The 21,426-nt window shown below is 46.6% G+C and overlaps 1 pseudogene; it reads right to left on the bottom strand.

The window, feature by feature from the left end:
- Positions 1-21,426, bottom strand: part of LOC125546688 — an 87,400-nt pseudogene that overhangs the window by 49,700 nt on the left and 16,274 nt on the right.

The raw sequence follows: 21,426 nt of genomic DNA, 5'->3' as shown, positions 1-21,426 counted from the left end.
AACCATAGTTGTAGCTGGATATAAAGATAAAAAATAGCATATATGATATAGACTTAGGACCTGTTCTACAACCAGCACTCAACAATTTACAGGTAAACAAACACGCAAAGGACTTGCTGAATAATTTGAAGCACTGGAGGTAACATACGAAGCAACAAAATGATGTCTTTTGGTTACTTGGTGTACTTGGTTGTACTATTTATTAGGGTTGATTTCTATGCTACTAATGACTACTGCCTTCTCCACCCATCCAATGGTGTACAGGACATCCTCCTCCTTGATGCGGCTGTCCCCAACGAGCTCTCTTCGCCGGAGGAGGTGGAGCAGCATGTCCAGCACCCCCTTGGCCTCCTATCCTACAGCACATGGACGAGCTCACTGACAGCTGCGTTCTGCCCTCCTAGTGTGGTGAGCTTCTCCCATCTCCCCCCTTTACGCCCAAATCTGGATGATACCTGCAATCTAAATACAAATCATGTTTTTGTTCAGTTTAGTGGTGAATTCAATTGCTTAGATGAACATGTGAGGTTTGTTAGTTGCCGATGCTTATGTGGATCTGGTTCTCTTGCACTGTTACACATAATTTAATCAAGGCAAGCTAATGCTAATCCATAGTATGATATAGCTAAAAAAATCTAAGATGTACAGGTCTTCATGTTGCTTTAGTACAGATCTTTTGGGAGTTAATTTGGTAACTTCAACCTATTAGATATAAATTCAGCTGTGACTCTATATCTTGCCAGAATCGACTTGTTTTGCAGATGCGTGTATGTAGTACTTGAGAAAAAACCTAATTATTTAACTGAAACACCGTCTAATTATTAATTGGAAATAACTATAAATTTGGATGTTTAGCCTGGTGTGTGTGAATTAAAAAGAACTGAGAGATGATAAAACATTCATATATGTAGGTCAGATTCTATTACAAATATATGTAGGTCACTGTAATAGTATTTTCTCATTGAAAATGGAGAAAATGTACTACGTGATAAGTAGGCTGGAACTAAAAAATTGTTAGTCGATGTGTATTGCATATATATTTTTGTTTGGATGCCAAAAATTGTTAGTCGGACTATTTTTATATGTGTAATAATACATACAAAAACTGACTTCTACTTGATCCAATCCTTTATGTCTTCTACACAATATCTGTTGTATATGTAGTCGGACTATTTTTGTCTATAGGACTATCTTACAAATGTCTTTTCATCTAGATTAATCGTAAGCCACATATGCCAGATCTTTTTCTTGTGGAGTATCATATTAGATAGGACACATATTCCATCAAGACATAATCATCATGGAATTGTTTCATTCTTTTTACCTTTTGAGATGAGAAACAATGGCTAGGTATTTTCATTAATGCACATTATTCAGTTGGGTTGCATTATCAAGTTTATTGTGGTGATTGTTTAAAATAAGAAAAACGGAGTTTACTTCCAACTCTATTGGTCTATGTATGCTCATCATTTCTTTTTGTTGCCACCAGTTGTTTCTTTTCACACCTTGGTTAATTTGTTGCACTACTTTGCATCCTGGGAGTGAAAAAATATAGAACTTGATAATCTATAGTAAGCTACTTGTAGTTTAACCTACTGGCTGTAATATTTTATAACGCGACATATTTTTCATCATGTGGCAGATATTGGTTATGGGAGCATTTTCAACAAGAAAGACATGCGTTTTGACAACTTTGGCATGGACGGGTGGATTTGCTGCTTGGATGACCCCTAGTTGGTGTGTGGCTGCCTGATAAGAGTGGCCATCGCTTTGTGGGCGTGGTGCTGGTTTGTAACACCCCGGATATAACTTTCCCAATTTATACTCCAACTCTTGCCATTTCCGGCGTTAAGTTATATTTATTTCTCGGGTTCGGGTCTTTGTCTCCGTGTGTTGTTTTCGTTTTCATGCATCTCATATCATGTCATCAGGTGCATTGCATTTGCATACGTGTTCATCTCATGCATTCAAGCATTTTCCCCGTTGTCCGTTTTGCATTCCGGCGCTTCGTTCTCCTCCGGTGGTCATTTCTAGCTTTCTTTCGTGTGTGGGGATTAAACATTTCCAGATTGGACCGAGACTTTCCAAGCGGCCTCGGTTTACTACCGGTAGACCGCTTGTCAAGTTTCGTACCATTTGGACTTCGTTTGATACTCCAACGGTTAACCGAGGGACCGAAAAGGCCTCGTGTGTGTTGCAGCCCAACACCCCTTAAATTTGGCCCAAAACCCACCAAACTCTGCTCCATGTCCTAGAGCGTTCGATCACGATCGCGTGGCCGAAAACCGCACCTCATTTGGACTCTCCTAGCTCCACTTATGCCTATAAATAGCCCCCCCCCCCGTTTTCGGATCATCTTCCCCCTCGGAACCCTAATTTTTCCTGATCCGCCGCTCCACCCGCCGACGGACACGTCCGATTCGGGCCGGACGTGTCCGCCCCGCCGCCTCCGGCCAATCCGCCGCCGCCACGTGGACGTGCGCCCACATCCCCGCCGCCAGGCCCGGGAGGCCCGTGGCCGGCCCCCGAGGCCCACGCCGCCGCCCGCCTCCACCGGCTCCTCCGCCGCCCGCGCCCGACCTCCTCTTCCCCGGTGCCGGCGCCAGGAGCTCGCCACTCCGCTGCCACCTCGTCGCGGTCCGACCGCCCGCCGCCCGCGCCTCCGCTCACCGCCCGGCGACGCCACCGCCCTCGCCGGCCGCCGCGGCGCCCGCCGCCCGCGCCTGCCTCCGCCGCCTCGGCCCCGCCTCGCCCTCGCCGTCCGGCGGCCTTCCCCCGCCGGCTGCTTCCTCAACGTCGCCGGCCGTCCTCGGCTTCCGTGTCGCCGGTGAACAGTGTCGCCCACGCGATCCAGATCTGTGCTACAGTAAACCCTAGGGTTGACTTTTGCCTCTCTCCGTTAAGTTTTTATGCCTACTTTGACCGGCCGTATCTTTGCATCCGTAGCTCCGATTTGGGCATATGATATATGAAAATCTTCGTCTCGACGAGTACATCATTTCAATCCATTGCATCATTTTCATTTGAGTTCATATTGATGCCCAAAATGCTGTTAGAAGGAGACTTCGTGAGTTAATTATCAGATCTGCTAGTTCATCTTAGACTTTTGTCATTTTTGCCATGATTATTGTGTGCATGCTATGCCTGTGAGTCCTTCATATGTTTTGTTAAGCATTTTGTCTTCTTTCTAGAGGTGCAACCCATGCATTTTTAGGATGTGTGTGGTGACTTGTGCAAGCTTGCAAAGTGAGGCACCCGGTAAATCTGTTTTCAGGGACTTAGTTGTTTTCACTAAGTCTGGGATATTTTAGTTCTTGATGCCATATGTTCAGCTTGTTTGCTAGTGATCCCTGCCTCTTTTGAGGATGATCAGTAGAGGAGTTTTGTTAATCATGTTATGCTCTATCCATACATGGCTTTTTTTGCAATTATGGGGCAACATAGCTTGAGTCAATCAAGCTCTACTTTTGCTTCGTGGTGAATCTGGGCAGATCGTCAACTTGTTTGCGATTTTGCCGATGTTGTTGTAGTTGATCCGTGAATGCTATGCCATTGTTCTTGCCATGTCTAGCTTTTATTTTGTGCCTTCTTAATGGATGTATGCTTGCCTTGCTGTGACTTGCACCATGGTGAGTGCATCGAGCTCGTTTACATGCCTTCGTGAGTTATATTTCAGCATGTCTCAGTTTTCACTAAGTCTGAAAACTGATTGTGTTTTAGCTATGTTCGTGTGCCTGTTAATATATTTTGTGAACCCTTTTGGCCCCAGGTCACTTTGGGTCTTTTGTTAAGCTTGTTGAGTAGCTCGATGCCACGTTCTTACTTGTCATGTTCAGGTCATGTATCATATTGTTTTGCTGCTCCGAAGAGAGCATCGTGATCTGAAATTTCAGACAAGTGTTAATTTCACGAAGTCTGGAATCTGTTTTGCATTTGCGTTTTTGCCATGCTTGTTTGAACCTCTTAATGGATGAATTGGCCGTGTCTCAGTGCTAGTCTTTTGTTAAGCATCTTGTGGGCATCCCTGCCATGTATTTTTTTGTCATGTTTGGTGGCTGTAGCATGTTCATTTCGTTGCGTTTAGATGCCTACTTGCTGTAAATCGCAGACCGGTGTCATATCTTAAAACGCTTGCCATTTCCAAACCGTAACTCCGATTCCAATGATCTTTATATCGTTTTCAAGCAATTTCATCCCCTCTATCCAGTGGCACCCTTGGAAGTCCAAGTTGAGGCCAGGTTCATGCATTTCCTGTCATATCTTGCATTTTGCATCCCGCATGGCATCCCGCATAGCATATCATCATTTCATCATATTGCTTGGTCTTGCACGTGGTTGATTGTATCCTTGTTTCTTGTTTGTCTTGTTGGGTAGAGCCGGGAGACGAGTTCACTACCGAGGAGCCCGTTGAGTTTGCTTGTGAGGATCCAGTCAACTCTGACAACTGTGCAGGCAAGATGATCATACCCTCGAAATCACTACTATCTTTGCTATGCTAGTTTGCTCGCTCTTGCTATGCCAATGCTACGCTGCCTACCATTTGCTTGTCAGCCTCCCAATTGCCATGTTGAACCTCTAACCCACCTTGTCCTAGCAAACCGTTGATTGGCTATGTTACCGCTTTGCTCAGCCCCTCTTATAGCGTTGCTAGTTGCAGGTGAAGTTTGGAGGCCGTTCCTTGTTGGAACATCATTTATTTACTTGTTGGGATATCATTATATTTCCATGTTATCTTAATGCATCTATATACTTGGTGAAGGGTGGAAGGCTCGGCCTCTCGCCTAGTGTTTTGTTCCACTCTTACCACCCTAGTTTTCGTCATATCGGTGTTATGTTCCCGGATTTTTGCGTTCCTTACGCGGTTGGGTTATAATGGGAACCCCTTGATAGTTCGCCTTGATTAAAGCTTTTGCAGCAATGCAAAACCTTGGTTTTACCATTTGCCACCTAGCCTTTTCTTTCCCTTGGGTTCTGCAGACTCCAGGGTCATCTTATTTTACCCCCCCCGGGCTAGTGCTCCTCTGAGTGTTGGTCCACCTGTCAGCTACCGGTGGCCACCAGGGGCAACTCTGGGCTGGCCTACCCGTACCTAGGACAATCTGAGTGTGCCCTGAGAAAGAGATATGTGCAGCTCCTATCGGGATTTGTCGGCACATTCGGGCGGTGTTGCTGGTCTTGTTTTAACCTGTCGAAGTGTCTTGAGTTACCGAGATACCGAGTCTGATCGGAACGTCTTGGGAGGAGGTCTATTCCTTCGTTGACCGTGAGAGCTTGTCATGGGCTAAGTTGGGACTCCCCTGCAGGGATTGAACTTTCGAAAGCCGTGCCCGCGGTTATGGGCAGATGGGAATTTGTTAGCGTCCGGTTGTAGATAACTTAAACCTTAATTATTTAAAATGAATCAACTGAGTGTGTTGCCGTGATGGCCTCTTCTCGGCGGAGTCCGGGAAGTGGACACGGTGTTGGAGTTATGCTTGCGCAGGTTGCTCTTCTAGATTCTCGCTCGCGCTTTGCCCCCTCTTCTCGCTCTCTTTTGCGTATAAGATAGCCACCATATTTGCTAGTCGCTTGCTGCAGCTCCACATATATTTGCCTTATTCATTCCTATAAGCTTAAATAGTTTTGATCGCGAGGGTGTGAGATTGCTGAGTCCCTGTGTCTCACAGATACTATAATTCCAGATGCAGGTCCAGGTGATTCCGCTCCAGGTGACGAGTACGAGCTCAAGTGGGAGTTCGACGAGGACTCTCAGCGTTATTATGTTTCCTTTCCCGATGATCAGTAGCGGTGCCTAGTTGGGGTTTGATTCAGGGCCTTGTCGCATGTTGGGTTCTCTTCTATTTTGGCGCCGTAGTCGGGCCATGAGTGCTTGTATGATGGATGTTATTTATGTACTTTGATGTGACGTGGTGAGTGTAAGCCAACTATGTTCTTCCCCCTTTTATTATATATTACATGGGATGTTGTAATGATTGCCTGACTTGCGACATTGCTTTCAATGCGGTTATGTCTCTAAGTCGTGCCTCAACACGTGGGAGCTATAGCCGCATCGAGGGCGTTACATGGTTGTAGAGTAGGATAGTGTTCTTCGGCACATGCTTGTAAAATTAATGTTTTTTTGGGTCTTTTTTCCGCTCCTGTAGAGGTGTATTTTTGGATATGTTGTTGTAATTTTCTTTCTCTAATGACATGAGCATATACTTTCTGTCAAATTCTTATTGGTGTAAATTTTCCATGGAAAATGAGAGATGCGTGAATCTCTTGGAATGAAATTAGTGGGCCTTGAAATTAATGGGCTTAAATTATAATTGGGTTGATTACTATATGGGCCGCCACTCTTGGACAGGGCTGAAATTTAGTGGGCCAAAACTTAGATGGGCTGATTACTACACAGGCTGCCATGTCAGATCCATGTCAGATGATGATGTGGCACGGAAGTTAACGCCGTTATGAGCACTATAGCCATGATGGTCAAGATCCGTCATGGTCGGTGACGGTTTTCAATGATCCGTCATGGAGTGTACGGTGGTCAAATTATGACGCCATATACATGACGGATTTTAAATCCGTCACACATACCTTTGCATGACATTTTTGTAGAGGTCTGTGACAGACTGAAACTGTCATGTATTAACAGGATTCTTGTAGTGAATCTCGTCTTCTTCCTCCAGCGTCGCCGGGACCGCCTGGTCCGGCCTCCGGCGGCTAGCGGCTCTGCTTAGCATGCATAGCTGCGAAGCGCTACCCCACCGCCGGCCAGGCTATCCCTCCACCCCTCGACATGTCCTGTTATTCTCCACAGACTACAGCCCCACGCCGCGTTTTCCCATCTCCGAGTCGTTCCCGTCCGGGGCCTCGCCGTCGTCCCCCGCCTTGGTGCATTTGGTGCGGTGTGGTCAACAAACGACAGTCATCGGAAGAGGACTATACGTGGAGAGCCTGACGGCTGGGACCCACGAGGTCCATGGTCGCATGCATGGAAAGTTCCTCCTTATTAAGCTGAAAAAATGTTTCCTCCACCTGACAGCTGGGACCCACTGGCTGTATCTTCGCACGGAAGGAAGTGCCTCCTTGTTTTGTGAAAGAAATTATTCATCCCGTTGACAGCTGGGACCCGTCAGATTTGGTGACTGACTTGTGGGCCTACTAAGCGGACGTGTACGCACGACTTTGTCAACTTAATCAACAAATGATTCTAGCAGCTGGACCGTTGGATGTTAATCCAACAGCCGTGCTCCTTCTTCAACCTCTGCTCTTGCTCCTGTCTCCCGTGGGCGGCACCACGGCTGTGCTGCCGCGCACCCGAACCAGTGAAGTTTCCCACTCCTCTCCATCTACGACTCCACTGCCCCGTCTTCCCCATCTCCGGGTCCTTCAAGTCTGGGTGCGCTCGGCACGGTGTGGTCAACATGGTCAACAATCGAGAGTCATCGGAAGATGACTGTACGTGATTGGCTGACAGTGGGGATGCACCACGCCCATGGACGCATGCATGCAATGGAACGCGGCGAGATCAACGTGGTCAAGGAACGACTTCCATCGAAAGTATACTGTACGTGGAGAGTCTCAGCTGGGTCCACGGCCGCAACAAGTAAGTGCCTCCTTATTACACGGAAAATAATGATTCCTCCAACTGACAGCAGGGACCCACTGGGCGGGCCACCGTATTTTGCGAAAAAAAGATTGCCCCCTGACTGCTGGGACCCACCTCACGGGCCGCCGTATTTTGCGAAAAAACGTTCCCCCCGCTGTCAGCTCGGACCCACCGGAAGTGCCTCCTTATTACACACAAAAAAGTGAATACTCCCCCGGCTAGCTGGGACCCACCTTGGTGGGAGCCTGACTTGTGGGCCTACTAAGTTGACGGGGACAAAGGGCTTTGTCAACTTAGTCAATATGAACTCTAGCTCTAGTGACCGCACGATGTCCATCCAACGGCCGTAGTGCTTCTTCGACCTCTGGTCTTCTTGCTCCAGCCGCCCAACGAAGCTCCGGTCGTGCCGCATGCTCCTGCCTCCCATGTCCGGCTGTGCTGCCGCGGAGGCCTCACCGCCCCCTACTATTCCCACCGCTGTCCAGGCCCGCCAACGACAGCAGCCTCACACCGCAGCCGAACCAGTGAACCCTCGTACTCCTCTCCGCGCAGGCTTCCACTGCCGCGTCTTCCCCGGCTCCGCATCGTCCCCTTCCTAGGCCTCACCGTCGTCCATCGCCGTTGTGCTCTCCGCGCGGCGTGGTCAACGTGGTCAAGGAACGACTTCCATCGGAAGAGTACTGTACGTGGAGAGGCTGACAGCTGGGTCCATGGCCACAGCCCAGTTTTTTTTGTGATTTGCCAAGTAAGTCGCTTTGTTAGGCCTGTTGGGCTGCAAATCTTTCAAGACGAGGAGAGTTTTCGTTCAGCTGGCCGAGAAAATGGCCCATCAGTAATGAGAAATGGGATGTACATTTTTAAAACACGTCAATCCAGCAATTAGTTTCAAATATCTTTTTTTTCATTTCGAGATTTTAAATTACATTAATTTTTATGCGTGGAAAATTTGTTGGATTTTATATTGATATACATTTATTTTTAAAATCAGTTTAATTGTGAGTCGAAATTTCGGGATTAAAAACAGTTCGGACCGCACTGAAATATGCAAAATTTCGTATAATTTTTTAACCGTGGCCACAATATGGGCTGTAATGCTAACAAAAAGAATATGGGCTCCAAAAAACCCTTAAGAATTAGCAAATGGGCTATAAATTATTAGAAATAATCGCAGATGGGCTATATGCTGTTTTCAACAGATTTGAGGCTTCCCTAAAAAAAGTTGACGCACAAGCACTGACTGTTGGATGTCCATCCAACGACCGTCGTGCTTCTTCAATCTTCGCTCTTCCTGCTCTAGCCACTCAAACAAGCGCCGGCGGGACTGCCTGTGCCCTCCTCCCCGCGGCCGGCTGTGCTGCCGCGCAGGCCTCACCACCCCACAATACTCCCATCGCTGGCCTAGCTATCCCTCTACTCACCCACACCTGTTGTTATTCTTCGGCGACGGCAGACGAACCAGTAAACCCTCGTACATTCATACTCCCCTCCGCGTGGAAAACAACTGCCGAGTCTTCCCGTGTTGTTCCCTTCCTAGGCCTCGCCGTCGTCCACCGCCCTGGTGCTCTCGGCGCGGCCTGGTCAACGTGGTCAACGACTGACATGCATCTGAAGTGGACTGTACGTGGAGAGGCCGACAGCTGGGTCCACGGCCGCACGCAAGGAAATGCCTCCTTGTTACGCGCAAAATAATGATTCCTCCACCTGACATCAGGGACCCACCGAAAGGGCCTCTGTATTTCACAAAAAAAATGTTACCGCTACTGACAGCTCGGACCCACCAGCTATATCTTCGCACGCAAGGAAGTGCCTCCTTATTACGCACAAAAAAATGAATACTCCTCCTGTTAGCTGGGATCCAGTATAGTGGCAGGCTGACTTGTGGGCCTATTAAGTTGACGGGGACGGAGGGCTTTGTCAACTTAGTCAATATGCACGATTCTAGCTCCAGTGACCGTACGATGTCCATCCAACGGCCATAGTGCTTCTTCAACCTCTGGTCTTCTTGCTCCAGCTGCCCAAACCAGCGCTGGTCGTGCCTCGTGCTCCTGCCTCCCGTGGCCGGCTACGATGCGGCGGAGGCCTAACCTCCCCCTACGACTCCCATCGCTGGCCAAGCCATCCCTCTACTCACCCACACCCCATGTTATTCTGCGGCGACGGCAGCCTCACACCGCAGCGAACCAGTGAACTCTCGTACCCCTCTACGCGTGGGCATCCACTGCCACGTATTCCCCGGCTCCGCGTAGTCCCCTTCCTAGGCCTCACCGTCGTCCACCGCCCTGGTGCTCTCGGTGCGGCCTGGTCAACGTGGTCAAGGAACGGCTTCCATCGGATGTGGACTATACGTGGAGAGGCTGACAGCTGGGTCCACGGCCATAGCAAGGAAGTGCCTCCTTATTACGTGCAAAATAATTATTCCTCCACCTGACAGCGGGGACCCACCGGACGGGCCACCGTATTTCACGAAAAAACCGTTTGCCCCTGACTGCTTGGACCCACCAGCTACATCTTCGCACGCAAGGAAGTGCGTCCGGGAAAAAAAATGATTCGCCCCCTGACTGTTGGGACCCACCAACTACATCTTCGCAGGCAAGGAAGTGCCTGACTGTCGGGACCCACCTGGTCGAAGCGTATGTAGCGTTGTCATTCTGGTCGTGAACGTGTACGTACATATATACTGGTGGATGTAGAGGTGCACACGTGTCGTAGTAGAGGCGCGTACGTGGGGTCGTAGAGGCGTGCACGTAGCATGTACACGTACGTACAATGGCCAGGGTGCAAGAAAGAAAATACGGCCACGTATGTGTACATACGGGCGGGGTCTCGAACGCTTACTCTCGCATACGTACGGCCAGGGCTCGTGTACATGGCTGGGTCGGAACGGAGAAACATCGTTGTCGTCGTGTTCATGGGGAGGCAACGGAATGCGTCGCGTTCATGGGGAGGCAACGGAATGCGTCGTGTTCATCGGGAGGCAACGGAATGCGTGGGAGCCAACCGGCTGGGTCGAAACGGAATGCATGGTTGTGTTCACCGGGAGGGCTTGGACGGAACAGGCGATGGAAACAAGGCCTGGCATACCAAACAATAGAGGAAACAGACCTCCTACATTCAGAACGGGGTCCTGTTGATCGGGAGGGGTCTGGCGTACCGCAAAATGGAGAAAACGGACCTCCTACGGTCGAAACGGGGGTCCTGTTGATCGGGAGGGGTGTGGCGTACCACAAAACGGACGAAACGGACCTCCTACGGTCGAAACGGGGGTCCTGTTGATCGAGAGGGGTGTGGCATACCGCAAAACGGACAAAATGGACCTCCTACGGTCGAAATGGGGTCCTGTTCATCACAGGGGTCTGGCGTACGGCAAAACGGGACTCCACGGGATACTGTTCATCTCCACCGTCGACCTCCTCCAGCCTCCACGGGCTACCGTCTACCTCCTCCAGCCTCCACGGGCTCCTGTTCATCCAGCCACCACCGTGCGCTACTCCACTGGCTACTGTTCAACCACCCCTCCATGGGCACCCCTCCACCATCTACTGTTCATCCAGCCCTCCACACCATGGGGTCCTGTTCAAGCACCCCTCCACGAGCACCCCTCCACCGTCTACTGTTCATCCAGCCCTCCACCACAACACGGGGTCCTGTTCATCCACAGGCAACGCCACCGCTCACTGTTCATCCAAACCCCCTGCAATGCTCACCGTTCATCCCAGAGGCAGCATCGATCGGCTTCAGTTAGCAGCAGTAGCGAAGGAATCGCTCGATCGGGTTCAGTTAACAGCCATCGATCGATCGCTCGGGTTCAGTAACGCGTAGCCTGCAGTGCAATCGCTCGGGTTCAGTTAGAGCCCAACGCCTCGCTCGGGTTTAGTTAGAGCCAACTCCTCGCACACATGCACGTACGTGTACGAGAGAAACGCGCATCGCTCGGCCCCCGACCTCCCACCATAACCGGGAACTCTCCGAAATTTTCCTCGCCCTTGCTTCTACAACGGTTTTTTCCGTCATGGATGGCCCAAAGAATGTCATGCAGCTGCGTCTCCGGCCCGCCCAGGACGAAAAGCCCATTTCCTGTCATGATTTTTTGTCATAGAGGTAGGAGCCCACCACATCTATGATGATACCGGGTTTTGTCACAATTATCATCATAGAAGTGTCATACATATGCAGAAAAAAAATTTGTTTGGCCGAAAATGTCACGGATGTGTCTTTTTTTGTAGTGGAAAGTACCGGAAAACTGTCAGCTCCCTTAATCTCAAATAAACCTCTTCCTGGCAGTGCTTCTCCATGTCCAAAAGTAAGGAAGGATCGAAAGTATCGGCGCTGTCGATTGATGTCAGTTCAAAATCTAACTCGACATCACCCTGTTTCAAGAGAACGATGTGTTGGATTAGCCATAGTTGCTCTGAAAAATATATAGAACACCTAAGCATGCCGGTCCTTTTGTTACCAAATATGTTAAATTTTATATAATTACTAACTTCAAAAGACCCTACATCTTTTACTGGCATGAAACTTTTCGAGGTAAATATGCAAGCCTATCTGTGTAAAGGAAAGCACCGGAAAAATGTCAGCTCCCTTAATCTCAAATAGACCTCGCTTCTTCAGCTCTATTTCATGATGGTTGATTTCATTTCCTCAAAGGGACTCGATCTCTTCATCTGGCCATGGAAGCAACTGCTTGCCATGGCTGTCTAACCAAATTGTCCTGGGAATTGCCTAAAATTAATAGCAAACAAGGTTCAAGTTGCTACACTGATTTGCTAAATCAATATTTCAATATGAAGCAGTTATAGCCAATGAGAGGCAGTTTTTCTTACATGGATTCCAGCCCAAGCATTTGCTGCATCGTCTGAAGAACTGTCAGTATCGTTAGTCCAACCCCATATGTTCCTCATGCCCTTCTTCGAGTCGAAAAAACGAATTTGAGGCATAGAAATTACCATAAGCGATCCTCGACCATAGCCGATGGTCATCTCGGACAGTATCTAGAATAAAGGTGTTACTTTCCAGATCATAAACCCCAATCATCTACTTCTCACAAGAATAACCAAAACATTCATTCATGCCCATCTTCTCTGAAGTTTGAGCCAGCAGTTGATCTACTACAGTTACTGCGACAGTAGAAAAAATGAGATTCCCTATTGTTCTTGTCTAAAACCAATAAGGAATAAGAAAAATAATATTTGATAAAGGTGTTGGAATTCCCCTAACAAATTTCTGTGAAGTCTTGCTAGCTGGTATAAAATGCGGAAGTTATTATATTATCAATGCCAACCACTAATGCAAAATATTGACCTTGTTTCCCTCGAAAAGAATACTTTTCCACATGAAGTTAATTATAAAAAAGGGACCGCTTCCATGGTCCTAAAGTTAAAACTACACAATAATAAATAGCTCAACTTCAAGCACACCTTTATATACTCTTCTATACTCGAAAGTCTAGACTCTTGAGCACTGAAATCAGCAGGCATATATACAAGACAAACAAACGATGGGTTTGCTATAATGTAAGTAATGAAAAATACAAAATTTAGATGCTTCTCAAAATTGATCGAAATGATCTATTACCACAATTTCACAGGAGACTGAAATCTATAATTTACTGCATCTTAACTTCAAAAAATAGGTCTGATCCATTGTTGCCAATCGAAACAATATAGTTTCAATCTGCTGTGAATTTAGATGAACTACATATTTCTCCTTAGTACTTGTACTGCTCAAGAAAGAACTCTTTCAAAGACAAAACATGCCACTTCAGCACCATGATTTGTTCTCAAAGACGCAAGCATTCAATTGCAAAGATGCGGCATGGATAAATACCTTCACTCTTCCAAGTATTTCATCATATCTCCGATGTCCTTGCAAAAATCTTTTTCTACAATTGAAAGCACCCCTTACTTATTTCAGTGTTCAAGCTCATTAACTTCTGAATTATACAAATAACATGTAAGATTTTATCTCTCCTAATTAAAGCATTGACAGTAAAATCTAGAATATCTCCTTATTTGCAAGAATCTAATGCAACTTCCAGCATGTCCAATACACTCATAATACAAAATCCAATTTTCTCCTTCTAACTCAAAGATTAAGAAGTATAAGATAGCATGAGGCTGAGGGAATCAAACACGACCTTGCACCATTGCGCGATAAAAAAATACATTGATTTGTGGAGGAGGCCAGCTTGCAAATACATCCGGATAATCAGACGAACAGTCCATTCACGGCCTTGTTATCATCCAGCAAGAGCAGCAACGATTCGCCTAATTCGCCTCGGCCGCGCATATGAGGATCTGCAAGTATGGGTTGAGAAGGAGCAGCATCAATCAGCAAGAGCCAACATGAACAAATTTGCTACAAGCTTTTTTTCGAGAGCACGCGAAAAGCGTGCCTTACTTTTATAGAAGAGAGCAGAAAAGCAATGTACAAGAGATCTAGGGGTGAATACAGGCAAACCCCCTAGGAAAACACCCCTACACACCCCCTAGCTAACGTAAGCCTACTGTCTCACAAAAACCAGAGAAACGTCCTACTCCTAGTCCGGCCGCCTTCCACTCCTGCAGCTCTCCAATGACGGAACTCGCCAAATCCGGCGCATTCAACTGCTGGTTTGTCCTATTGATGACTCATGCATTACGCTACTTCCAGAGCACCCAAATCACCGCAATCACAACCGTGTCAAAACCCCTCTTGGCGTCACGGCTCCATCTTGCACCTTGTGCCAACCACCAATCCAAGAGTTGATCCTGCGCATCCGGAATGGTTTCCTGCAAACCCAAAGCATCAAACATGATATGCCACACCTCCCTAGCGTACACACACTGGACTAGTATGTGCTCTGCATTATCTTCCTCTTGAAGACACATAAAGCTTGCGGAAGGTCGATCTTGCAGCCCATGCCTCGCTCTCCTATCTGAGGTCCAAATACAGTGTTGCACCGCCAACCAAGCAAAGATTTTGCACTTGAGCAGAGCTCAACTTTTCCAAATGCAAAAGGCATAAGGAACCAAAACTGCACCAAGGCAGAGCCATTGGTATGTCGACCAAGCAGTATAGAGACCTAATGGGTCTGCAGGCCACGAAAAGGTGTCCGGTCGCGAGACGTCACGATGTACCGTGCTTATAGCTAGGTTGAGATGAATGAGCTGCATGTGGTCACCAAAGCCGAGATCTCCTGATATATCACGTAGCCACCTCCCATTCTCCAAGCCATCCGCTACCGTTCTCTTGTTAACCGTCCTCGTTTCCACCTTAGAATGAATGAATGGTGCAATATCCTTTGCAGAGAAACCATGGATCCATCGATCTCGCCAAAACAGAACCTTAGTGCCTTCCCCCACCGAAATGCTCACAAGGCTATCAAACACCACGCGGGCACCTCTATCCTCTATCGTTGGCAGCCCTTGCCATGGCCTTTCAGGATCCGTTCTACGTTACAATTCCCATCTCACCCGCAATGCGAGCCCTTACAGCTGCAGGTTCCGAACGCCTAGACCACCCAGATAAGTAGGTTTCCAAACCGCATCCCAAGCAATCAGACATTGCCCACCATTGGCCTTCTCCTTGCCAGCCCAAAGCAAACCCCTCATCCATTGCTCGATCTCTTCCAACACCCAAACAGGAGCCTCCGTAATCATGAAGTGATGAATCGGTTTAGCCACAATTACCGATTTCACTAGCACTAGACGACCCGGCCGGTGAATCAGTCCCCTTTGCCATGCCGGCGCAAAGCTCTTAGCTTGGTCCAACATAGGATGCCACTCAGCCCTAGTTAGAGACCTGATGGCCAATTGCAGCCCTAGGTATCTGCATGGGAAGGTACCCATGCGGCATTGCAACACCGACTCAACCCGGTCCTTGTCCGCACTGTCCCCATGTATCAGAATCGCCAGAGATTTGTTGTAATTCACCTTCAAACCTGATGCCTCCCCAAACACCGTAAGAACCGACCGAACGAGTGAGAGATCCATGAGCCGTGGCTTGACAAATAAGGCCACATCATCGGCATAAATTGACACCACTTGGTGAGGGGCAATGCCCGTGAAGGCACTCAAGACGCCCATGGTTGTAGCGCGAATCATCATCTTCGAGAGGACATCCATAGGAATCACAAAGAGAAGAGGCAAAACTGGATCCCCTTGCCTTAAACCCTTAACGTGCACAAAGCTTCTTCCTAGCACCCCATTTGCTGCAAGCTCACAGGCTTGTATAAACAGATCAGACTTGAAATTGAGGACACTTTTTTAAACCATAAAATCTGGTGTTAGTACTGCTGAACAACACATGCACGTACATGATGGTTGCTCCTTGATTGATTCCTATGGCTGGATGCACATGTAAAAAAAGACAATGATGCTTGCCAAAGAACAACACAGGTACATAGAAAACACAGATCCGGCGAATGCGGCTGGATGTGGGCGAAGAAAATTTGGTTCTATATTTTCAAACCACGCAACTCTCTTTTCTTATCTCTCTAGCTCTATGCCCCAAATATCCTAGCATGGACTGTGGCAAAGGAGCAGCAACACACACGCACGTGCTGAGGCTGCTCGAGCTTATCCTCTTCACCTCGCCACCCCGTTCCAGCGCCTCCGTACACACAACCCCGCCACCGTCCACTACAAAAAAATACACTCCCATGATGATACGTGTTTGTCACAGTAGGTCGCGTTTTCTGTCATGCATGTACATCCATGACAAATTTATGACATAATCAAGATAGTCATACCCGTGCTGTCGTAGAAGTGTTCCATGACATTACCAAAATTATCATCACGGCAGTGTCCACTTCCATGATGATAAATCGCGCGTCACAGAAGTGCTTTCGTCAAGGTTGACCGACACGTGGCATCCACCATAAAGGAACGCCGTTAAGCTATCGGGTCGGGTTTTAGATCCGATAACCCGTTAACAGCCCCGACCAATGGGGATTTTCCACATGTAATATCATCATTGGCTGGAGGAAACACGTGTCGGCTCATCATTGGGACAGATGTCAACCACTCATTGGACGGAAGGCGCCTATGATACGTCGACACGTGGCACGGCCCAACAGAGGCCCATTCCTATGAAAAGGCCGGCCCGTTTGACTTGATGAAAAGCTGGCGGGCCGGCCCATGGAAAGCCTGTTAACAGCCTGTTCGAATATATCCCATTTACAACTCACTAACCCAAGGCCCATTACGCCCTATCCGAATTAGGCCCAGTAGCGTCATCTGGGCCATCCAATATGATTCTAGCCCGCTTTCACTTCTGGCCCATGTATGGCCCATGACGTCTTTCGGCCCATATGAGGCCCTATGTTACTCTTGGCCTACTAATGGCCCGTAGTGAAACTGGCCCGTAATGAACAGTGTATCACTTTACACCCATTAACGGCCCGTGGTGAAACTGGCCCGTAATGAACAGTGTATCACTTTATACCCATTAACGGCCCGTTATTCCGTTGGGCCGTTTCTAGCCCATGTTATCTTTCGACTTCTCAGAGCCCATTTATTCTTGGGCTCATTTCCAGCATTCGTTTACTTACGGCCCGTTACTGTCATTTTCTTCTTGTGGGCCACATTCAGCCCGTGGTTACAGTCAGCCCATTTGTGGTTCGTTAATGCGTTGGGCCGATTTCATAGCGTCATCAAATACGGCCTATTAACGATGGCCCGTTATGGTCTGCCCATGAATGGACGATTCCAACTCTAGCCCGTCTATTTGGCCCATGTTTGGCCAATCGATTATACGACCCATATAAGGCCCATTGATAATACGACCCGTAGAAGGCCCATTGTTTCTACGGCCCGTAGAAGGCCCATTGTTTCTACGACCCATAGAAGGCCCACTGTTTCTACGGCCAGTAGGAGGCCCAGTGTCACTACAGTAAATATTAGCCCATGGTTATTGTTGCCTTGTTTAAAAAAAATAGGTTATTGCAGCCACTAGCTAACCGCGGAAAAAGAACTGCAATGACTACAAGCAAACAAATAAACAAGACAACAAGGAAATAAATAAGCAAGCAACTGACGCTAGGCTATCACGACTATTACACATATTACATCCACTGGGCATCAAAGTTCGCCACTGGTGCAAATATAGGGAACAAAGCAGCATATCATATACACTGGTTGTCATAGTTGGCGACCAACGCAAATAAACGCTGCAGAAAAACAAATCCGGAACTGAAACCACTTCAGAAGATCTCAAGAAACAATATCCTGGGTACCCATAATGCTGGCAAGATGCTTAGCAAGCTTACTAACTTTCTGTTGTTTGGCGCTTAAATCCTCCAGTGCTTGCTGTTGCACCAGAAAATATGCATCTGAATTCTGCAGGGACTTCCTCAGTCCTTCAGCTTCCTGTCGCAGCACATCTGATCGATTTCTTTCAACTTGAAGTTGAGACTCAAGAAGGCAAACTGATTCAGGCAGCGGGTTTGAAGAGCTTGTGCCAGCAGTAGTAGCCAGTAACTCGAACACTACATCAAGACAGGACTTTTGGGTTCCCTCACTGTCGTCAAGATAGTTTTTATCAGCTATCTTGGAGACCAACAGGGATGTCTCACAATCTTGACCTTATCTGCATTACTTCCTTTACCATTGGATAACGTGGTACTGTTCTCCAATATTTTGTCTGCATTCTAAAAGAGAAACAAGCAGACACATGACATGTTTACCATGTTGTATATGAAACTCATTTTGGTAAATGATTTCAATAGTAAAGTGGACAGGATAACAGCATGAAACAAACATATATCTATGTACCATGGTCACTTTATGGTCTATATCATTCTAGTTTTTGTTGCCAAATCAAGATAGAGACACAGTTCAAATAATATTTGTTCAAGACAAAGCAGAATATACAAAATATAAGTGTGGGTAACTGTAAAGCAATAACAACACTTGTAATGTGCATGACATGAGAACATAACTGTTTATTCAATTGAAACTGAAATCAACATAGAGCAGGTTACAACAGCAAACCAGTTAAAGAAATAGGTTTAAAACATACCCCTTGCGCCATTAGAGTTTCAATTCCATCCTTCAAATTTGAAAATAGTTGGTATGAGTAAATACAGTCATGCAAGAGCAAAGGAGTGTGAACCATAGCTACAGAACCTGACCTGAGAACAAATCTTCTTCTCCTTTAAGTGTTGAGTTGGGATTCGGAGTGGTGGTCCTCGTGCTTTGGGCACTGCAGTTCCCTTACTAACTGCTCGTGTTTGGGTGCTCTGTGGTGGAGACAGTGTTGTGTCAACTGGAACTGGGTTACTATCTGCCGGGGTTGGGGTTAGAAGGGGTGTAGCTGGTTCTCTGTCCAACTGGGTAGGGGTAAAATCTGTGAGTGTCTGGGTTATGTGTGGTGGATCTAGTCCTTGGGCAAGTACAACCATGCTTCTATTTGTATCAACTGGAAGCACTATCTTTTCTGAAGACCGTGTTGTTACTCCCTTAGATACTGCCATCACGCTCTCCAATTCAAATGGCCGATAAACAAGAAAAGTAATTGAAAGTATAGACATTGTATGATAGACAGGTGCAATGGATAGTGGGGAATAAAAGAGGGCATGAAATAATTCATATTTATGTTGTCTAACCAAACAGGATAGCATCACACAATTTCACATATATGATGGTTAACTAAACAGGATAGCATGACACAATTTCACATTATGATGGCTAACTAAAAAAGATGGAAAGACATAGTTCAAAATATGAGACTATGTAAACAGGATGACATGACATAACTATATAATGTGTTTATTAAATACGTTGGCATGCCATAATTCACATACATTCACATATATGATGACTGTAAACACTAAACAGGATGGGATGATATAACTATATGATGTCTTTATTAAATGGGTTGCCATGCCATAATTCAGATAGATGATGTGTATGTACTATGTAAACATGATGGCATGACATAATTCAAATATATGATTTATATAGTAAGAAAGTAAGCAGATGGCAATCCATGTATGATGTAAAAACTAAGCAATGCAAGACAACATGCATGACATGGGTAATATAACCCTGCCAAGTTTGAGCATAGACCTCAGGGGAAAATAGGACTAGTCATAAATCTCTGAATCCTCCTCTGAGGAGCTCTCTGTAACCAGCAAGATGTCTGCTTCAGCAGGTAGCATTGTCTACTCTGAATACCTTGTTTTCACTCCAGATACTTCCATCACCACTTCAAATGGCTGATGCACAGGAAGAGTAGTTGAATATACAAACGTACTCGACAAATGGAACACGTAATACAAAAAAATGATAGCATGATATAATTCACATACATGATGATTGGCTAAACAGCATGGCAGTGCATAATTCACATATATAATGCCTTTGCAATAAGATAGCATTGTATAATTCACATATATAATGTATTGCAACAAGATGGCAATGCATAATTCACATATATGGTAATTAGACACTGAACATGTGGCATTCACACAAAGCATGTCTAAACTAATCAAATGACATAGCAATTCGAGACACCATACGCACGATATGAGCAACATAACCCTGCCAAGTTAGAGCATACACCTTGAGGGGGGGGGGGAGTAGGACTAGTCATCTGTCTCTGAATCCTCCTCTGAGGTGCTATCCATAACCAGCGAGATATGTGCTTCGTCAGATAGCATAGTCTGCTCTGAAGACCTTGTTTTCACTCCAGAATTTGCCATCACCGTGTCAAATGGCAGATGCACACGAAGAGCAGTTGAATGTAATAACATTGTTGACAAATGTAATATGTAACGAAAAAAAAAGGATGGCCTGATACAATTTACATATAAGATGACTGGCTAAGCAGGATGGCATTGCAAAACTCACATATATGATGCCTAGCTAAACAAGATGGCGTTGCATAATTCACCTAAACGATGAATAAACTAAACAGATGGCATTCGCACAAAGGATGTCTAAACTAAGCAGATGACATAATTGATGTATAAAGTAAGCAATGCAAGACACCATATGCATGATATAACCAACATCAGCATGCCAAGTCAGAGCGAAGACCTCAGGGGGTAAATAGGAGTTGTTTTCTCCTTCCGAATCCCCCTCAGAACAGATATCTTCCTCTCGATTACAATCCGAAATGTGTGGAGGGGGGCTGCCTTTGCGCCTACCATGGAGCGACGTTTAAATGAAATTTTATTGCCATGCAAGGCTTGTCTATTTTTCTCTACATGTTCAGTTCCATTGTTTATAATAACTGTCATGCATAGGAATAAAACATAGTGAGATTATGTAAGGAGTGCATGCAGATATCCAGAGTGATGGTAGCAACCTGTGGATAGACCCAAAACCAATAATAGCAGGCAGATAATGGCTTCAGTTAAAAAATACAGATAATGGCTTCTTTACTGTTTGTTTCCCACCCAACATGAGACTCATAGTAGACACCGGAGATTAACCAGATAGTAGATAGATACTATTGATAGTGGCCCCGATATCTACCCCACAACCATTTAAAAACTCAAGTTTGACCATTAGTTTGGAGCTGACTCAGAGTCTTTTCGGTGAACAAGACAATAAAGTAGCATGTAATATTAAGCGATGCATAACGTAAGCAGGACGAAAGAGTGCGACCTCTCTTGCGGACCCGTGTAGTCCTCGAGGTCATCTTCTCGGTTGATGATGGTAGTGCAGTTTTCATGGCTACCAGCGGCGGGAAAGAAGATCTGAGGTAGCGAAAGACAGTCTGGAGGCCGGATCCCTGCTGTGCTGGACCCTTCTATCGTTGGAGCAGCTGAGCTGGGGTGGACGATGGTGCAGCAGGAGCGGGACATACCACGCAAGGTTTTCTTTGACAACTATCTGTAAGAG

This window comes from Triticum urartu, chromosome 3, assembly GCF_003073215.2.
Source record: "Triticum urartu cultivar G1812 chromosome 3, Tu2.1, whole genome shotgun sequence".
Taxonomy (NCBI): domain Eukaryota; kingdom Viridiplantae; phylum Streptophyta; class Magnoliopsida; order Poales; family Poaceae; genus Triticum; species Triticum urartu.
The sequence above is the reverse complement of the archived record's forward strand: the minus strand, read 5'-3'. Positions and strand labels throughout refer to the sequence as shown.